The sequence below is a fragment of the Talpa occidentalis genome, unplaced genomic scaffold, assembly GCF_014898055.3.
Source record: "Talpa occidentalis isolate TD23 unplaced genomic scaffold, MPIMG_talOcc4v2.1 talOcc4.6, whole genome shotgun sequence".
Lineage (NCBI taxonomy): Eukaryota > Metazoa > Chordata > Mammalia > Eulipotyphla > Talpidae > Talpa > Talpa occidentalis.
Window position 1 is genome coordinate 52,645,101 of NW_023604972.1, and position 21,339 is coordinate 52,666,439.

Genomic DNA, 21,339 nt, shown 5'->3' on the forward strand with positions numbered 1-21,339 from the left:
ATATCTGTGAAGATAGGAAGACTCTCACATCATAATTGTGTTAATGTTCCCTGACAGCTCATTAGGTATTATATGAGGATACAGAGGAAAACTGTAAGCCATTTGCTCTCAGGTATACTAACATAGTAGAAAGAGCTTTGAATTGGGAATTGTGAAACCTGGTATCTATTCTGAGCCGTGGCAGTAATTAGCTATGTGAGTGACTTTGGACCAATCACATGTATTCTGAATATCAATTCCCTAATCTATAAATGAGAGTATTCTACTAAATTATATAAAAGATCTTGATGTGCTCTCAGTTTCTTCTACTTTTTTTTTTAACTTTTCCTGATGCTCAAATACTACATTATTTAAGGTATATTTCCTAGTAGTTTTTTTTTTTTTCCCCTCCCCTCTCTGTCTCTTTCTTCAATATATGGGATAGGAGGATACTGACTAAGTCTGAAAGGAAGGAGGAAGAAGAAAATTAGCTACAAGGAAGGGTTTATATCCCCCTCTACAAGAAACTTATTATATATCTACCACCGCCTTGAAAGGAATGGTTAATGTCCAAACAGCATTTTCCAGGCAAGCTCTGTACTATTGTGCCAACAGAATTAACTTTAAACTGAAGGCAGTAGACAGTTAAACAAGAGTCGGCACTGGAAACAGCTGTGAGTAGACAAGACCAGTTACTTATAAGGTATTGTTTTTTACTCATTGAAATCTCCTTCAGAGTTCATTTGTTTTCTGCACAGTGATCATTTGACCTTCGTTTTACCCCCACCCTCACTCACCTCTATTCTGAGAGAAAAGGGACTCTTATCTTCTTAACTGTATTGTTTTGTGGCTGCTGATATTTGAAGCTACAGGATTTGGTTTTGTTTCGTTTTGTTTTCAGGAACTAAATGATCTTTGTTGTTATTTTATTTTAAAGCTCAGTTTGGCTTTTTCCTTTCCTGTATGTTTTCATGGGTGGTTTTTATGTTTCATTGTTTCTGGTGGATAAAAATGTGTCTACTTTAACATTACAGAATGCACAGAATGTTGTTGACTGAGGGGGAGGGGGGCTAATGCATCTTCAACTTGAAGTATAGAACCAATATAGAGCCAATCAGATAAGAGAAGAGGGACAGGGCAGCTCCAGGCACTTGACTGATCCTGTGAAGGCTCAGACTTCACAGCTTGGTGTATCTGATCTGGAAGACATCCTGTAATTTGCTTCTTCATTTAATTGTTCATTTTAACCATTCATTCCCATTTATTACTTAAAATTTTGGTGAGCCTGCTTTTTTTTTTTAAATAAGTTTACCTTGCTTAAACTCGCTTACTTTAAAGGAACTTTTCTAAGAGTGATATTCACAATAAGATTTCAAATCACTGAAGTATGTAGGTGCGCTCAGAGCAGAACAAGGGGAATAACCCAAAGTGGCAATGCGTGGACTTGAGTAACCTATGTTCCTGTCATGCAAGGCGGCACTCTTTTCTCCAAAGGCCTGGTTCGGTAATGTGTAATATTTGCTGCTGGACAGTAAGCAACAGAAAAAAATTAAGGAGTTCTGCATATGTTGACTTTCCAAAAAGGAAAGCTTACAGATTTACCAGTGAAAACTCTAAAAGTTTTACAACAAATTTAGCCAATTTTCAGTAGTTATCTTGCTGAGATCCACTGTATATTTTGATATCTTTCTGGAGGGTACTAAATTCTATTTATTTTTTTCTGAATTACTCAGCATTCTCATCATGCATTCACATTATAGAATTATTCTATAATGTAATGATATTTATAGGTCTATTCTGTGGTGTGCAGGGCTATTACAAAGGTCACACAATCACTGTGCTTTTAAAAATTCTTGTATTATTTCTATAGGACCTTTTTCTTCCTGTCTCCACCCTCCATATGGAAGGATGGTTTCTTTACTTATTGGTGATGACAGTGTATCCTTCTAACAATGCCCTTCAACATCTACAACCACATTATAATTATTATTTCTTTTGTGGTACACACACAAAAACAGTTTAAAAAAGAATACATTAGGAATGAGAAGCATTAACTTTGTCCAAGGACCTAACTGATTCTCATAAAAGTGGATGTACCAAAAAGCATAGACACAGTAACATCTATTTTAAGTACTCAGGAGACTTTTTGGTTTGTGTCCAAGCTCTTAGTTGTGTTCTGTAGTAGAGGTTGCCATGGAAGTGGCTCTGGAATAAGTAAAGCATTACTGCATCTGATACAGAAAGTGTTGTTTGTTCTCCTTTTTCTAAAGTTACTGGATGTATGTGTCAAGGAATCAGTGACTAACTAAACCCCAGGGGACAGACGTAATCAAGTACTAAGCATTTTATTTTAGTCCCATTCACACATATTCTGTTCACATACGTACATGGCTGGGAAATAGCTTAATAATGCTTTGTGAGAAAGAGAGGAAAAGAAAAAAAAATCATTTTCTAGTCTGTGCAATTTTTCTCTGTGGAGATTATGCCTTATAAAACAAGAACAATGAAAGACTGATTGCGGTAATGACATCTTGATTTCTTTAACCGCATCCTCACTGACTTGCAACTTGCTGTAATCTGGAAATACTATAAAGTAATTATATAAACCATGTGCATTGAATTTAGTAGTACAATTTGTTTATTTTCCAGTATATTTAAAGTTATGTATTTCAGGGCAGAATGAATTACTGGTTCCTCAATTATCTTGATACTGCCCAGAAGTGGGCATCACTCTACACAAGAAAAAATTAAAATCAAACATACTGGACTATGAACTATGTCCGAGGCAATTCTAAATTCCAGCATTAATTAGAGTCCATTGCTAATAACCTTATCATACAGTTTTTTTTTTTAAGATGCTGTGATGCCTTTTATGTTTTTTTAAGTACAATTTTATATTGTTCCTGGGTGTTTAAAGCATCTTTTCTGACAAACTTTTTCAGTTTGAAACAATGAATTAGAAACTGTCTTTTGTCTGCACTGAATTCAGGACCCATATATGTTTGAAGTATTGTCTAAAAGCTAGAGATTTTGCTTATTTTTGCTTCCTTCTTCTTTTAGCTAAATGGCACAAGTTATTCCAATTGAAACAGTTCTTTAAGGTAGAAAATACACTATGTCAAATCAACTCCATAAAGATTTTCCTTTGCTTGACTGAGTCTTTCAGTTTCATCAAAATTTAATTTTCACATTCATACTTAATTAGGAAATTTGACATATGAAGTAATGTGTATTTTACAATGAGAGCAACATAACCACTAGACCAAAACTATTCCTGAAAGTCAATGGCATAATGAATGCCTGATTAGGAAGACTTCAATTTGGAAAGATGTTTTTTAACTTAGAGAAGGAAGGAAACACTGAAATAAATAAATGCATGTTAGTATTCACTGATAATGCCCTTCTCAATACATCTTTCTAAAGCCTCTCTAGGAAGCCTCAGAACCTAGCCCTCATGAACTAGACTACAGTGATTTATGAAAACCAGATTTATGGTTTTCAAAAAACTGTCACTGCTGTAGATTGTGGATAGAGAGAAAAACTACCAATATTTTGAAATTGTTAAATAAAAAAAGATAGCTGTGTTGTTTTCCTCAAAATCCACATTTAGTTCATTTTGACTTACTGTCAGAAATGATGCTCAAACTTAGTCAAGTATGTCTATATATTGATCTTTGGTTAATGTACTGAATTGATATTTCTGGGCAATTTAAGAAGTGATTAAGTCAAATACCAAGATTCTTTTTGTGTTAGTATGTCTTAATCATGTAATAAAATGTTTGTTTAATGAATATAATGTCTGAAAATTAAAAACGGCATTAAAAATTAAAATGACTCTAAAGGCATTGTTTTACTTTACATTTTATTCTAAGAGTATTTAGTTTCCTGCTGTCTCATGCTAAAATGTGACTTAATGAACAATATCATTTCATACAGTATGAAATTATTTTTAGTTATCAGTAATTTGGAACTGTAAATTGTTATGAAGGAATGCACTGGGTGCCTATAGTGAACAATAATTTAAAAAGCAGCATAGGAGGACATGAAGGTGTCATCCTTCATCCTATACCTTTTCTGTTTGTATTATTTTGCTCTAAGGCATTGTGGAACTTATACTTTTGCTGCAAGTAGATGCTGCTATTTTAAGACCATTTATTTTGTTGTTTTATTGGTAAAGTCAGCAGGAAATTCAAAGAACAAATAAATGTGACTGAATCTAAGAAAATTTTACAGGCCAACTATTATTTTGATGATAGCAAAATCTTAAAAAAATAAGATTATGTAAGCTGTAGACCTCCCTAGATAAACACTGATTTATTTCTGAACTACCAAAATGATAATAATCCTAAGGATCAATTTCCATTCTGCTTCAGCTTCTCACTTGAACCCACTTTCTTTTGAATATGCTTAATACCAAGGGTGTCTTCTATAGCACTTCTCCACAGCAGAAGATTGCATCTTCCCCAGAAGAGAAGGTGGCACCTGTATGTTCTCCATTTTCACACTTTATAAGGAGAATTGAATGTAATGAAAATGAAGACAATAACCTTCCTATAACCTTGGGTATATAAATTGTCCTACATAATTCAAGGGACTTAGCAGTTACAACGGTTGTAAAGAGAATGACAATATGTAAAAGGAAATTGAGTAATTGTCTCCAATTCCACTCTCTAGTGGATTCATTCTTTTTGTTAGATTTCTTTCTGTGCTTGTGTGCGTAATATTGTATTAATATTTTATTTGCACTTTTTTTACACAATTGGCTTAATAATGCAAATTTAGATTCTCCCTTTTTTCATTTAACATTCCGTTGGGAACTTTCATTCAGAACACTTAAAAAAATTACAGCAGCATAACATTCTATTCCATGCCCATATCTTATATAGTAGAATATGTCCCCCATTGTTGGGGTTCTGTGTTGTTTCTGTGTGTTTGGTCGTAAATAAAATAAGGATAAACAGTCTCATATGTGAATTTTGCTCCTTTGGTTGTCTGAGGGCTATATATGGTATATACAGTATAATGACTATATACAGTATAATGACTTAGAAATTAGTGAATTCATGTGGATAACTTTTGCAGAATAGGGGAATTGAGTTGAGAAGTATACTGCATCTAGAACATAAGCTTCAGTTTTTAGTCTAATTTTTACATTTACACAAAAGAAGTAAAGACTGGTTGATAAATTTTTCAGGGGCAAGTGGGGAAAACATAATTTCCTTCTGTCTGACTAAGAGGTCAACCATGTACCCTATTATTTGAAAATCCCCAGGGAATGGAAGCTTTCTCATACTGAAGAAAGAAGTCAAGGTTCTGTGCCAGAAGTCATTATTACACAAGGGGTGATAAACATATAATGGCTATGGGAACATCCTTAAATAGCTGTCATTTTATTAATGAGTATTTGCTAAGGCATTTCCTCAGTCACTGGTGTTTATGGAACTTTCAAACAAAATATTTATGAAGACAAAACCAGGCCTTATTTCATAAATTGTCCTTTTTACTTGCACCTTTGCTTTTCCTCGATAGATCACCAAGGTTCAGGTCTCAGTTGAACTAGGAAGACACTCAATGTTCTCAACCCAGTTCTCTCTTCCTGATGCCAAGAAAAAATTGCATTTTCTGTCTTTGTGTCCTCACTTCCCTCTGACTCTATAACCTGGTACAGTTTTGTATTTAGTTTTACCACAAGACTGAAATTACCTTTCAAGTTTGTTAATGGTGATTGCACTAATTGTTAAATCCAGCCATTTTTTTTTTAATCCCTCTCCTCACCTCTGTTCTTTCTGCTACTTGTATGGTTTACAATCATGTTCTTCTTGAAATATTTCTGACTTTTGACATCAGGAATCTATGGTTCTATCGGTTTTCTTCACTCTTTACAGGACGCCTGTCTTCTTCCCACCTTCTTGCTCTTTCTATTCACTCCTTCCCTTTTATACTGTCTTCCTCAGAAGATTGCAGCCAGTCCCAGGACTTAGAGTCGAATTGAACTTTGAGTCCAATCTAGAGGTTGACAAGATGTCTTCTAACTCACACCTTCTGTATTAGTTGTAATGAAGATCCTCTGATTTTTCAATGTTTGTATTGGGATGTTTCACTTTGCTGAAGATTGGGCTGAATTTCATTTCCAGCAGGCTCTGCACAATCTCACATACTTGCCTTACTTGTCAGAGACCCTCCCTGTACAAAGCTGTCTAAGATATTCTAGTGCTTCGAACTGCACCTTTCCTCACTCAAACTGGTCCTTCATCTTCTGTCTCTCCTTTCACTTCCTATATAATCAGGTGACAATTTTTACAGAATTATATTACCTATCTATTTTTCTATCTATCTATCTATTCTTGGAATTATTTTCTCTTCATTCCCGTGGTCACCATTTTTCTCAGAAGTTAACTATCTCGTACTAGCTCCCTGTCTCTTCACTATTATTCTTTACAATCCTTTGCCAATCCAGTCCATCTTTATCAACTGCTGGCAATTTAGAGGGGATAGATGATAGACTGATACATGGATGGATAGACAGATAGATAGGTAGCCTGCTATCTATGTCTATCTAATTATCCTGCAAAGTTTCAATTAATCCTTAACAGATGGCTAAGAGGAAGAGTTGTGGAGTTGAATTTCAGAATTTGAGATCTGCATCTAGCACATTTTGCATTTAACTATGCAAGTTATTTAATATTTCAAAGGCTCCATTTTCTCATATAATAAAAGGGTACCAATAATGAATAACATGCATGTGCCCGTCATAGTGCTCAGTTCACTTCCCATGCATTCCTTCATTCACTACTCAAAATAGCATATTTTATTAGATTTATAATAGGCATTCTAAAAAAAGGAATCTGATTAGTTTAAAGAGACATGTCTTTTCTTTATGAATTCAATTTCTTTTTTCTAAAGAAGTCTACAGTAAAGTTAATTTCAGATAATATTAGTGACCTTAGCTCAGTTGCATGTGATGATAAAAACAAAGGCAAATGGGTGTTATATTTCATTTTGAAACAAAGGCATCTCCTGCCCCGTTTATTTTTCAAGTAAGGGGAACAAGAAAAGTAAAATGAAATGTTTCTTCTTTTTTGATAGCTACAAATGACATGATGTTTATTAAATGTTTCTATGTGATTTTCTTTGGTTAATCTTTATGAATCAACTTTATGACACAAAGCAAACAGTTCAGTAGTCAGGAATCTGACAGGTTTTTTGACAACAAACTACCTCACTTGCAGGCTGCTTCTCTCCTTTTTTTGAATGTAAGCATCCATGTAGTAATCTAGTCAAATTTAAGTGGAAATATTCTGAGGGTGTTCAGATGTATGCCAGATGTTTTACTATAATCGTACTCAAGAGTTGAAGGTTAATTTAGTGGTTCAAAAATGACATATGTCTATCACTTTGGGTAGGTAAACTGACCATTTTCCTTGGTATCAAAATGGATTTTTTGAAAGCTATTATTAATGACTCCTCGAGTGCTTCTGCAGCAGTAGCTAAGTAATTTCTGTCTGAAGACTTTAGCTTCTTTTGTAGTAGCTTACTTCATTGTCCTTAATTCAATAATTGCTTATAAATGTAATTCAAGTAAATCATAACTTGACTTACAAGTTTGGTAGGATCTTAAAGGTTTTATAGTTAGCCTCTAATATTTTACAAATGACCACGTCAATCTAAACAAGGCTAAGTGACTTAACAATGATAGGAGAAAAAGTCTAGAACATGTTTCCTATATAATAACATCCACTTTGCAACTCTGTTTGCAACTTCTTAAAATATTAATTCCTTGAAAATTCTAAAAAATCATAGTAAAGAAATATTAGCCTTATATTTCCTTCTCCCTCCATCTTTCAACGTCAGTAGGAAGGAAGAGTTGGAAATTAGTGCATATTTTAGAGATCCAACTTCCCTCACATGTTCTCTTTTTTTGGTGGAGAAAGCCTTCCAGATATTTTTCGATTGACTTTGAACTTTTTTAGCTCCTAAGATGGGCATTAGTAGCATACATAGGAAACAAAACTATTTATGAATCATCCCCAAAGTGTAACTCCTAATGCTCCACCATGTTCTCTGAAGTTAGTCTCTGGGTCAGATATATTTGTACATTTCAATAAGTTAACATTATATTATGGCCACTTTGTCATAAACACACACACACAGAAGTATTGGGAAAATGGCTGAGGATAACTAACTTGATAAGAATGGACATTTTTCTTTCTCCCCTAAGTCTGTCACTGTCACTGATACTAGCATTTCCCTATAGTCTCCCCATTTCCACCTTGGCTATGGTCCTTTCTGGAAATCATTCCTTCTTGGAATCTCTCCCTGACTCCAGCCTTTCCTTCTAGTTCCCACAGCCCTCTTCTGTGGTTTTCATCACTTTGCATTTTCAGCATCTTACTGACTGGCCTACTTTCTAGCTCAGCTGCTTTGCAAGTGTCTCAAGAACAGGGAGGATGTTTGTGTGATCAGTGTTTACTTAGCACAGAGCCTGACACTTGTATGCCAAATTTAGGGACCTGAATTGCTCTAATCTTGTGCTTACAGTAGGCCATGAATCCTGTATGAGGTATTCTCGCACTTGGGTATGTTACAGCCTAGAACCAGCTGTCACCCTAGATATTGGGTTAGTCAATTGGAAAGTAAAAAGACACAAACAAGAGAACATGAACTTGCTTCTTCTTCACTTTTGTAAATTGTCCAAGTTTTTTCTCTTCATATATTTTATCTCATATTTATTCTGATTCTATGAGAAATACAGGTGACCATTCAAGATGTCCATTAAATTTATTAGCTTCTTCACCATTTGTCAGTTTCAACAGTCCCTTTACCTGATGGACACTTACACTTGGTGTTGACATTCAAAGACTCATTTCATATGTTCACTTATGGCCTGTCCCGTATGGTTGCTCAAATAGCATTCATTTTATGACAAGTATTGCCTCAGAAAAGGAATAATTCAGAAAAACAGGTCCTTCAGATATTTTTATTTGCAGCAGCTTTTGAGTTTCAAAGGACTAATCTCACAAAGCCTTGGGGATCTAAAGTTTAAATGAAATAAGCAGCAACCACAAAATAAGGCAGATCTCTTTATCCCATCCCTAAGAGCATATAGTGATTTTCATGATAGTGGAGTCAAAGGGAAGAATCAGAGGGAGCAAAGGAAGCTTAGAGACCTTGGAAAACAGTGAGATTTTGAGGAACTGTTCCATGATCTGCCACCCACTGCTTTACTCCCTGAGCTGCATACAATGAAGACAGAACTGAAAATATGTATCAGATTGGTGGTTAAGATCTCAAAGCAAAAGCATCTGTGAATCATTGCCTGTGGGGAGTGCATGAAAGCCTAAAACTCGAATCATTTTTTATTGTTACTCTGTATGGTGCCAGATCATTAGAATAGGTATTAGGGTAGATATATCTGAAAGAAACCCCCAACTTGTCCCATTCCCTGACTGCAGCAAGGAGAAGCAGAGAAGAAGCAGTGAGAAAATGAACCATGAAGGAGCCAGGTGTCAGGTGAAGGAGGATGTTGTCCCAGGCTCTGTTGCCAAAAGTCCAGGAATAGACAAGATAATAAAATCAACATTAGAGATGCCTGCATGTGCAGAGGTTGATGACCATGGACCAGATTCCAATTCTCCCTCACCTAAGACATGGGACCTTGATGTCCCTGACTCTCAGGAAAAGTGGAGGCCCTAGATTAACTAAAATTAAGTCACCTGACAGTATAAAAGAATAAGGAAGTTACATTTTGTACACCTAACTTTGTGGACTAATATTTTTTTTTCCTTCTATATGAGCAATTATTAACTTAAACCAATTGTTTTTAGTATTTTCCTATAAAAATGCTAGTGTGGAAATAATTGTTTATAATTCTAGCAAAAGTCTAAACTATACTTATTTTTCTTGGAATTTGGAGATATAGGAAAGTAGAAATATGAAGTGTAAGATGTTACCTATTTAGATCTTGAGCACAGAGGTGAGATTCTTTTATTTTTATTTTTATATGTTTATATATTTTTTATTTATATCTTTTACATCATTATATATTCCCCATGAAATTCCCTATAGTGATGGTTCACGGGTGAACTAGAGGTGAGAAGATCAGGAATGAAAATAGTAATTATATTAGAGGACCTCTGCTCTAGGCAACTTAATAGAGTTTCATATTTTAGTTTACATTTCACCCATATTCTAGTCTCTAAGGACAAGTAACATATGCTATCTTTCTATTCCTTATTTATGTTAAGTAACACAGAGAAAATGCTAAATTTTGATAAATTCCTTAGGAGGATTATTGCCTGGCTAAAAGAACCTTAAAAAGTGAGCCCAAATTGGTAATGAATAATCCTTATCCAAGCTCTTAAAGCACAGGTAAATTCCCCAAAGAGTAACATCTGCTCCAAGTCTGTGAGCTTCACAGAGATCAAAGACAGAAAGAGAACAAATAAAATAACTTGCTGGATTTCTGAGGAGTTTACATTTTACTAAAAGAGTTAAGGCTAAATTTGGACTCATCAAGAACTTTCCTATGAAGATCTAAGGCCTGACTTCTTCGCCTACTGATGTGAGAATTTTCTACATTCATAGCCTATTTAGGTTAACTCTGGTCCTCTGGGATATCTATGGAATTTCTTGGCCAAAACTTGGTAACTTCCTGGGTATGGTCCAGTTTCCTGCTTCCCAGTATGCAGACAGGGTGGGGGTGTATACAGAAGTGGGATTGTGTAAATAATGGGGCAGGAGATTGTCATTCCATGCAAGTATAAATGAAGGCTCTGAACAAAATATTTTCTGAACAGCTACACATGACATCCCATAGGATAAATAATATTGGGGTATAATTTGGGGAAACAGTCAATTCTAAGAGTACCAACTGAAGCAAACCCAACCAGAGAGAGCAAGATGACAGCCAATCAAAGAGAAAGTAACACTAAGCATGTCAAGCCCACTTTCCTTTTCCAGAGACTTAATAGATTGGCTGGAGTTCAGGGATAGAACTCTTAGGAGTAAAATGGAAAGCAAGATGCAGGCTCTTTGAGCACTAGAGAGACACTGAGACACTAAAACAAAACACTGGTTTCAGCAGAAGAGTCCAAAATCTGATCCTAAAGAGTTTGGGACAGAGCTGAGCTAGCAGTGAGAGTCAAGTGGTGGTGGAAAGAAGCTAATTGCAGGTATTAGAAACAGAGAAAGTCAGGTTTTTGCAGGCCTATGCCTATTCTAGACTTCCAATATTCATAGGAGACTGCGGCAAGGCTTAGGGAAATGGAAAGATAGTATAAGTCTTTTCAATGAAACCACTATATTTTTGAGAATTACAATTGCCCCCTTCCTGAGATACAAGGTTAAGACTATTTCAAAACCCATTGAGAAGTCCTATTAAACCATCAGTGTGGCATTTTCTCTTGCTGTAAGATCTAAACAGGAATGTTTCATTACCCAAGTTCCTGAATGTCTTCCAGTTCCCTGATTTTCAGTGTTCTCTTATGTTCTCTCAATAAATCTGTGGCTAATTAGATTTTTTCAAAGGTGCAGAAGTCACATGAAAAAATTAAAACACGGATTCAGGGACTTGGGTGCCAAGATTGTGTCATTCAGTTAATCTAATCTGGGGCCATGGAATATGTATTTTAACCAAAACTCCAGGTGATTATGATGATGTGGTTCAAGGACCACAATTTGAGAGCAGTGTTTTAAGTCATCTAAATGACTTGAGAGATTTGACAATTCATTGGCCATATTATATGTGCCATATTATATGTGCCATATTTCCTCTTGTTCCCCCTGAATACCATTCAAAAATCACCATAGATTGTTTTTTGACTGTCTTTAAGTTTATTGTATCTATAATTTTAAGGAGGATCTGTTTTTAATTGAAATTTAAATGTATTCTGGGATATGAAAATGGTTTTTCCACTTGTACCTGAAATATATAAAACTGTATCTTTGCTCTTCTTTTTGCTGTCTTCTAGAATGAAATATGATTCATAGTTATTAGAGAACTGCTTTCAACTGCAAGCATAAAGAAAGCTGTAGAATCTTGGTAGAATAAAAAGGAGTATTTAGGATATTTTCAGTGTCTCTTTCAGAATTGGATGCTGGGCAACATGCAGTTATCACATATGGGAAAGATTTACATTGCCTGAGTGGGCTCGAGTTTGATGTAGCATAAATGGTATTTTCAAGAGCTCCAGTTCCCCAGATTTTCCATGGTTACAGTATATGCTCTTGTCTCTACAAAGAAATATGTTAGTCTAGGGAATAATGAATAAGCATTCTTCCAGGCACTGTAGTCAGAGCCTTTTGTTTTCGGCCAAGTTTAGTGTGACTGTTTCACATGTGATTTTGCTTTTCATGAACTATATTGGGAAAAATGAAAACCTGATCTAAAAATAAATATATCAGGCATTTAATCACTCATCAGTAAACGTTTGCTATCCCAAGGTTTGTAAGAACCAAATAGCAGACTTGGGAAGCATATTGAGTTCTGTATTGCTTGGAACTCTTGTGTGTTTACCCTTTTTAACTCAACAAAGAAATAAAGAACTACAGAAAGGAAGGAACACCAATAAAATATTACATAAAGGAAATGTCTTTAAAATCCAGATAGAATTGGAACTGAATATCCCTATTTGAGGAACTTGTGAAGCTTTCTTAAAGAGTTTTTGATAATAGCCTTAGTATATTTAGAGTTATAAATTCTTCTGTTATAGGGACCTCCCTGCTGGCACAAGGGGTTAAGCATTAGCACTATGAAACAATCCGAAGCTACTGCAGCCCAAGTTCGATCCCTGGCCAGGGGGTGTGACCCACATGGCACAGCAGACCTCTCCTGTCACCCCTGCTGTTCCCCCCTCAGCAGTGTATTTCAGTCAGTCTGCCTGTTCTGCTCCCCACTTAGTCTCTGGTGAATCCTCTCACCACCACCCCACACCTCTGGCCTGAAACCCAGTTCTTGTATACACAAATAAATAAACCTTAAAAAAAAATATTCTGCTATCCCCTTTTCAGGTGGAGCATAAAGGCTTAGTTGAGGGTAAAGAAAGTAGGCAATAATGTAAAATATTGCTCTTTCCCAAAAGTGATCCCAGAAGGAGAAATTTCAAATGTGATCCCAGAAGGAGAAATTGTATATATTGCAATGCTAAGTTGTGAATTATGTTTACTAAACATTTTCCACTCTCTGGTATACAGATAAATACAGAATTGTATCTTTACCCTCTCTTAAACTTAGTCATGGCTATATAACTTTCTCTGGTCAATGCATAATGAACAGAAGAGCTGTATCTTATTTCCAGGTAGAAGTTCTAGGTGCCCCTATTCAGATTAATGTGCACAATTCCAACTACTTGTGCTGGAATTGTGCAAGCACATATTAGGGTCTTAGAATGATTATTATGAACTGAGTTCCCTGCTGACTCACGATACAATATTGTAAGATAATTTGGATTTGGAATTGGCTGTGAGTGCAGCATCATTTGATCCATCCTGACTAGTCCAAGCATAGAGTTAGAGGCAAAAATTATCTCAAGAGTTTTGGTTAAAATTGGAATTTCCCAAGTAAAACTGGAGGTTGTCAATAATGTACAATTATGCATTATGTATCCATTTAAAGGAGCTCCAGTGTCAGTCTAGTGGAAAGAATTGTACTTTTTCCACTTCTGTAGCCAGGTTTGATTTTTAATTCTTTTATTAAAGTAACATTGCATTATAACATTATTTAGGTTTCAAATGTGCATCATTATAAAGCAACATGTGTATATAATGTTTTATCTTCACCATTCAAAAATTTGATTTCATTCTACACCATGTAATTGTGTTCCTTTCCCTGGCTTATCCATTCCCTAGCTGAAGGTTTGAGTTTTTAGGAGCTAAAGATTCTATTGAAAAATTCACATTTCTGGATATGTATATAGAAAACAGCAAAATTTTTGCTAATTATTACATTTGCAAATTGAGAATGAAAATAAATGGTATGAAGGTTGTACTTTTTTTAATGATCTTGAAGCAATTTTATATTAAAAAATACAAATATGGGAAAATGTAGAGCTATTGCCAGGGAAAATCTAGTTTAAAATTTTAATAATGTATTTTTAAATAAAATACAGTTTATTGGGATTAAGAGAATTTAGAATATGCTGGTCCTGAGCCAACAACCTAAAATCAAGAATTAGGAAGGAAAATGCATTATTATCCATTACCTTATAAAAGCCATGTGCACATAGCCTACTCATCAAATAGAAGGCTTTAGAGAAATGTTGCCTGGGAATTGTTATTTTTTTAATTCAATAATGCCTTAACACAATATAATATTGTGTTCCAATTCTTTATCACTGCAATCTCTCTTAAATTTTTTTCATTGCTTGCAGCTGTCCCCCACAGCCTGTCTGAACATTCAAAAGACACTTTTTCTGAAAGCCAGCCCTTGGCCTTTCTTTTTCCTTTTCTTCCTCTTCATATTCCCTCTCCCACCTTTAGGCAATATGTCTCTTAAGTGTTCAGCTTTCCACACACATTATGCAGTTGTTGTAAAACTACCGCAAAGAGTATAATAGATGAACTCTGAATATTATTTGAAGTGAAAAAAAAAAAAGTCAGTAGTCAAAGACAAAATGCCCTGTAGCAATCAAGAAGAGATAAGATATGAAAAATACACTATTCATTTTGTCAATTAGGAAGAATGAACTTATAAGGAACTAGAAGAACTAGCTTTCATTTATTTGTATAAGTACCCCATTGCTTATAGTTTCTGTAGAGTAGGCCTCTTTTTAAAAATTAGTATTGGGCCTCCCCTGGTGGCGCAGCGGTTGAGCTCTGGGTTGCGGGGCTGCCCACAGCCTCTGCAGCGCCAGCTTGATCCCCAACCACCGGCGAGGGTCCCACAAAAATAAACAAATAAATGAATAAATAAATAAATAAATAAAAATTAGTATTGTGGTTTTTCTCTTGAAATTAGCTAGAAATTTTTTTAAAAAAGATTTATTTATTATTTATGCATGTAAGAGCTTGGGTACAGGCCAGAGATGCAGGGGTTGAGAGGATTCACCAGAGACAGAGTAGGGAGCAGAACAGGCAGACTGACTGAAATACACTGCTGAGGGGAGCAGCGGGCAAGATAGGAGAGGTCTGCCTCGCCATGTGGGTTGCTGGCTGGCCAGAGATCGGACTTGTGCTGCAGAGGCTGCCCATTGCTTCCTAGTGTGGTGCTTAATCCCTTGCACCAACAGGGAGGCCCTAGCTAGAAATAATTAAAGGCTAAACCATGTACTTTATACCCAGTCCTCTAAGACTATATACACTTTAATGGCATTTTCAGGGATATTACTATAATTTGTGAATAATATCTCAATTTGCTATTGACTCAAGAAACCCTTTTGATATGTCATTCTTTCCAGTGTCATCCTTGTTCCAGTGTTTAGTTTCTTTGGAAAGAAAAATCTGATCTTAAAGAGTTGCTATATTTCCTGTTTTGAGCATTCAGATCATCAAGTTGATTTATTATAGTATAGTTTGCAACTCAGTAAGAATTATTGTCAGGCACTACTGGAGTACATCAGTAAATTGCATCCATCAACTAATATTTGAAATTATTTAGCTCTCTGTCATTATTTAATCAGGCTAAAAATTGTAACAATAAGCAGAGAACACACTGTTTTTCTGTATTGAGGAAATTATTGTTGAAATCAGGAATATATTTCCCGACCACATAAATTACAGACCATAAGATAAATAGAGCATTGACAGATGCAAAAGAAGTAATACTAACTCACAGTTATGTAACACCAATAATTTTTTTGAAAATATTTATTTATTTTATACAAGCGCTGGGTACAGTCAGAAGTGCGGGAGGGTGAGAGAATCCACCAGAACCAGAGTGGGGAGCAGAACAGGCAGACTGACGAAATATACTCCTAAGGGCTTGAGCAAGGGGCGTAGAAGGAGAGGTCTGCGCGCCATGTGGGACCCTCACCGGCCGGCTGGGCATCGAACCGGCGCTGCAGAAGCTGCAAACAGCTTCACAGCCCAGCTCTCAACCGCTGCACCACCAGCGAGGCCCCACACCAATAATTTTTAAAGAATTAAATTTTGTGAGACCATAGCAGAAATTTAGAAAACCTAAATAAAGGACTAGGAAAAGACTAATTATAATAAAGTAAAATCAAAATCAACAAGCAACTATACCACAGACACACGGGGAGGGGGGGGTGCGGGGAGGTGGGAATTGTATGGGGACTATAACCAAGATGAAAGTGCATACATTGGCCTCCCCGGTGGCGCAGCAGTTGAGCGCTGGGTTGCGAAGCTGCCCGCAGCCTCTGCAGTGCTGTTTAGATCCCTGGCCGCCGGCTGAGGGTCCCACATGGTGTGCAGACCTCTCCTGTCACACCTGCTGCTCCCCTCAGCAGTGTACTTCGTCAGTCTGCCTGTACTCTGGTGAATTCTCTCAACAGACTGTACCCAGTGCTTAAATAAATAAATAAATAAATCTTAAAAAAAAGAAAGTGCATACATTGTGCAAAAATGAAAAATGATGTAACAATGTATAAAATAAAATTTTAATAAAAGGATGAAACTTTGTGTTAGCAGGTCATAAACATTGCAGGACACACTATTTGCTCCTCTATACTAGTATGAACATGTAGCACAGAATACATGTACTTTGACTGTCTAGACAAATTTGAAACATTTATTTGAGTATCTCTGGAGAGTAAATTTTAAGAAATTGCCAATGATAATTCTCATTGCTTATTTATAATATGTTCTTGTAATGAGGAATTCTTAAAGGGAACAAAAATTAACAAGCGTGTTTTATGTCCCTACATTTTTTAATGTATTGCTCTTAGACATGTATACTTTGATTTGGGGTCAGAATTTTAAATAGTGGGGCTGCGAGGACACTGAGTCTGCAAAACATAGTCCAGATAAATGAAAATGGCATTAGTAGAAATTTAAACTGTGTTTTCCACTGAATAAGCAAACAATAGGATAGTCCTTCCTCTTTTGGTTCTGTTTATGGTAACTGGAAAATTCTTTTCTATCACATTCTGTTGTAAACAATTCTTCAAAAATTTAAAAATTATGCCCCTATGTATATACTCCTTCTTAATCTTAGATAAAATATGTGATGGGATCAGAACAGGCTATTTCCTGTTGAAAAAATAAAAGAATGCTTTTGTGTATAATTTGAAAAGAAGAAATGAATAGCTATTAAATGTTTTCTTCAATATTAATCCACTACACACATTGTGCTAGGTATTGTCCATATCAAAACACACAAGAAGCAGTGCCTTCTTCTTGTGAATTTATGATTGATTGGAAACATGCACAATATAAGAAAAGGAATAGCAAAATGATAGGCATATAGAAAAGAAGATTTTGCAGGAACTTTATAAAGGCTTCACCTGAGAAGAAAATATTGTGATTGATTTAATAGTATAAGTCATGACTAAGAATTACCATATAGCTCTTGCCATTTTCTTCAGGAAACACTATTTTTCATGCTGAAGGGGGAAACATGTCAACATCATAATGAAACCATCTAAATGAGTATCAAGTAGAGGGGATAAAATCATACATTCTGGAACTCTGAGGGGAAAAGTCAGTTTTACCTTTATTTTCAATGTAACTATTTTCGATGACCATTGCTGTTGTTTTTTGAATTGAGGCCGCTGCAGGTAGCTGCATTATGTATAACATAGTTTGTATCTTTCATAAGGATATGTAAATTCCATGGAAATAATGTAATGGTGGCATGGAAAAGAGATGCTGTGTGTGACACTGAGGATTATTTTACAGATCTGTTAGTACCGTTTTGTAACATTAGTTGTGAAACTAGTGGTATAATCAATAAAAGTACAAAAGGAGAAAATTTAATACTCAGATATAATTGTGGTATGTGATACCTTTAATATATATCTTCAAAGCATTATTGCAGATACCTTTACTTGAACATCATCTTGGTCATTTTAGAAAATTCCTATTATGTGACCATATGATGAGTCACACTGGGTCTGTAACCATTTTTGGCTGTTTTCCCTCTTCAGTGACTTAGTGTGATGTTGCTCTGCAGCTGATAAAATAAAAGTCTGCCTTGATGGACCTCTTTGGTTATTCCCCTCAAAATGCAGCCTGGGACACATGAGAACTGGAGGGAAGGAGTCATGTTTAATTAACCAGACATTCTTTTCCTGGGTAGTCAATATCCAATTGCAAGGAAGCTCTATAGGTAAACACAGGATGTCACTTTTCACTGCCACGTTGCCTCCATTCCACAGTAGTTTTTCACACTTTAACATTTTTGGTATGTATCGATCTCAGAATGGAAGTATACATTGATAGAGAAATTCACAAAGGTCATACAAAGGAATCAGTATTAACCAGAGACAAGAAAATATGGCAATACCTTAAAGTCTTTTTCTCCCTTATTCTCTATCTTGGCTCTATTTTCTTTTCCCTTCCTCTTTCTCCCACCAAGAGACAAGATGGTTTATTAGAGAGATCCAACAAATTGGGGTTTAAATTAGAGAACTAATTGTGGACTCTTTTGGCACTCAGTTTTTTCCCCATAAAAGAGCAATGATGCCATTTTTACAAGGCTGTTTGAATATCTCTTCTGCCATTTTCCCAGACTGGTTGTTTAAAAGGCATTTTAACCTTTCTGTGTGATTTGCCCTGTCCTCTTCCATGGGAGAGCATATAAAGTGACTTTGAAGCATAGTGTCATGGATTCTTACATAATTTTTTAGAGTAAGAGGTTCCCAAAGGTTCTGAAACATTTTCACTTATAATAAATATAAGCACACCATTTTCAATCCCAGAACAAAAAAAAGCTATTTTTGTAAATAAGCAGAATATTTAAATGGCATGTTAGGGAATGGAACTATATATACCATTAGATTTAGGAAACTAAAGTTGGGTAAGTTTGTTATAATGAGCTTTATAATGAAAATACTTGGTATGGAAGCAGCTTGAGGTCTAGTTTTACGGCCCTAATAACTTTGGTGAATAATTTAGTGCCTTTATACATCAGATCACCCTTGTTTTTGCATTTGTTCTTATAGACTGTCTATATTTCTGCCAATATTTGCAAGAAAAATACATTTAAATATAATATTTATGTGAAATTTAGATATAAAATTCTATAAAACATAATTATAAATACATTATAATTTAACTGAAAGGAAATAATTTGCTTTCTCTTTATTAGCACCCAGTAACACTACTAACAGTACTTAAGTGAATTTTGCTTATTAAGAACACAGAAACACATCTGGAGCAGGCAGCTCAGAAACCCAAATCAAATTACTACACTAAGTAAGTGTTTTTTATATATAATATCGCAGATTGATGAATTTCTGAGAGAACACAATTAATTTTTTTAAGGTATGGCATTTTGATAGTACTTTATATTTTTTAAAACCAGTATACTGTATTCTAGTGAAAGTTGCCTATTCTAACCTTTTCTTCATTTATTCTCTTGAAAGTATTAAGTATATACAGAAACAGACAGTAATCAAATACACACAAAATCTCCTCTGTGCCATTTTTAGTTCAAGGATCCACAGAGCTTTGGAGCTTTTACATCAAGTTTCCTGCTATAGCTTTGGTTATTTTTTTGTATTATCAGTGGTGCCTAACTGTGTATTTTCTTTTAGTACCTGATTATAATAAGCTGCCATCTTAATTGCAGATACATGCTGACAAAACAAGAACAAAGATACAGTGTTATGGTGTATTTGAGCTCCAAGTTTATAGCATACATGAATGGAAGTCCATTAACTCAGCTGTGGTGAGACATTTAGTGAAAGTCTCATAAATATATATCATCTTGATACCTTTGTGTGAAACTACTGGAATGCCCTTCCTACTGATAATTCCTTGCCAAGTAGATGCCTGTGACCAAGATTTTGCTGTTGTTCTTTCCTTTCCCACCATAGTCCCCATCCCTTTTAACAGCCATAAATGTAAAGGTATTATTTAAGTTCTGCAAGTATTCAGTGTGGGTGAAGTTGAATAATCCTTCAGAGAAATCAGGATGATTATCTAGCCATTTTCATAGATTTCCTCACATCTGTTGCAGAGTCAATTTTTGCTACACAAATCTGCCATTAACAAGCAGTAAGAACTTTAATTAACTGAGCATACCAAGGAGTGAGCTCTGATAAAATGACACCATATGGAATAGAAGGATGTAAAATTCTCTCCTCAGCTGTGTTGATTAGGGATTGTATTAAAATTTGTCTTGATCACAAATGATACCCTTGCTGGGTAGGGTTAGTAGCAAAGTCTTTATGATTTGAAATACTTCGCTCATGTGTGCCACAGCATTAAAATGTAAATTTCCTGAGTTTCAGATTTTTACTTGGGCCTTTTGTTAATGCCCCATTAGACTCATTAACTTTGCCTACTCTATAAAGTCATATTGATCAACTTTGAACTTAAAGAAGTCAGTCAGAACCTAGCATGACCAAACGCTTAACACGTGCTCTTAACAATCTTATTTGCAAATTTAATATAAAGTCATGATAGTCTCCCTAGTAAACTCACTTATAGACATAATCACAAAATTTTGGCTATTTAGGGAGGGCTTTGTAGACTTTCTGAGGACTATCCACCTAAATCTGTGGGTTCCAGATCAAATAATCTCTTTCAGACACACTCTTTGTCTCTGTATATACAGCATTGCATCCACTTCATTCCATCAGTCTACATCATTTATGCTTTACTTGATCAGATTTTTAAGGTTCCTCAGCAAACATAAACTTTGGATTTAGAAACTATATCATTGTTCCAATTTGGTTAAGGCTAATGATTCCCAATTGAATAAGTTTCACTCTTGACCTGAAGGAAAGATGAAGTATATCAACTGCAAATCATAAGTCTTGGCTTCTGTTAATCCACCTAAGGAGGCAGGGGGAGGTACTTGAATAGATTGTATGAGAAAGTTGCATCTAGGACTCTATCATATGCTTCTTAGCATGGAAGCAATGCTTTCTGCCAATAAACAGTTTAGTTTTCATAGCGGGTCTTTGTTGAAAATATTTGTCTTTGGCAATAGTATTTGACAATCATGAATAACAAGGTTTAAATTATACATTATACTTGTTAGTACATTTGAGAGAAAACTTACAGATCAGTCCTAACATGTCCAAGGGAAATGACATACTCACTTGTGTAATAATCATTCCCTGTAAAAATGACTTTTTTCCCAATGGGGGTTATGATTAGGAATTCAAGAGGAGAAAGTTGCTACATAGTTCCTTGATATCAACTAAGACAAGCACAAATTTGGGAGTTAAGAAACAGATTTTCACCAGTTCTCTCATTAAATTATTATTTTCATGAATTTATTTGGATAATATC

The 21,339-nt window shown here is 35.3% G+C and overlaps 1 protein-coding gene across 4 annotated transcripts in view; it reads left to right on the forward strand.

Moving 5' to 3' along the window:
- Window positions 1-21,339, forward strand: part of ARHGAP24 (Rho GTPase activating protein 24) — a 775,334-nt gene that overhangs the window by 564,186 nt on the left and 189,809 nt on the right. Inside the window, exon 1 of one of the 4 annotated variants that reach the window (XM_054688430.1) lies at window positions 422-682. The exons of 2 other annotated variants lie outside the window; for them this stretch is intronic. The gene's annotated coding sequence lies outside the window, so the exon portion shown is untranslated. Of the gene's footprint in view, window positions 1-421; window positions 683-21,339 lie in introns of those variants that run through there. One more of the 4 variants, XM_054688431.1, reaches the window with a different exon arrangement.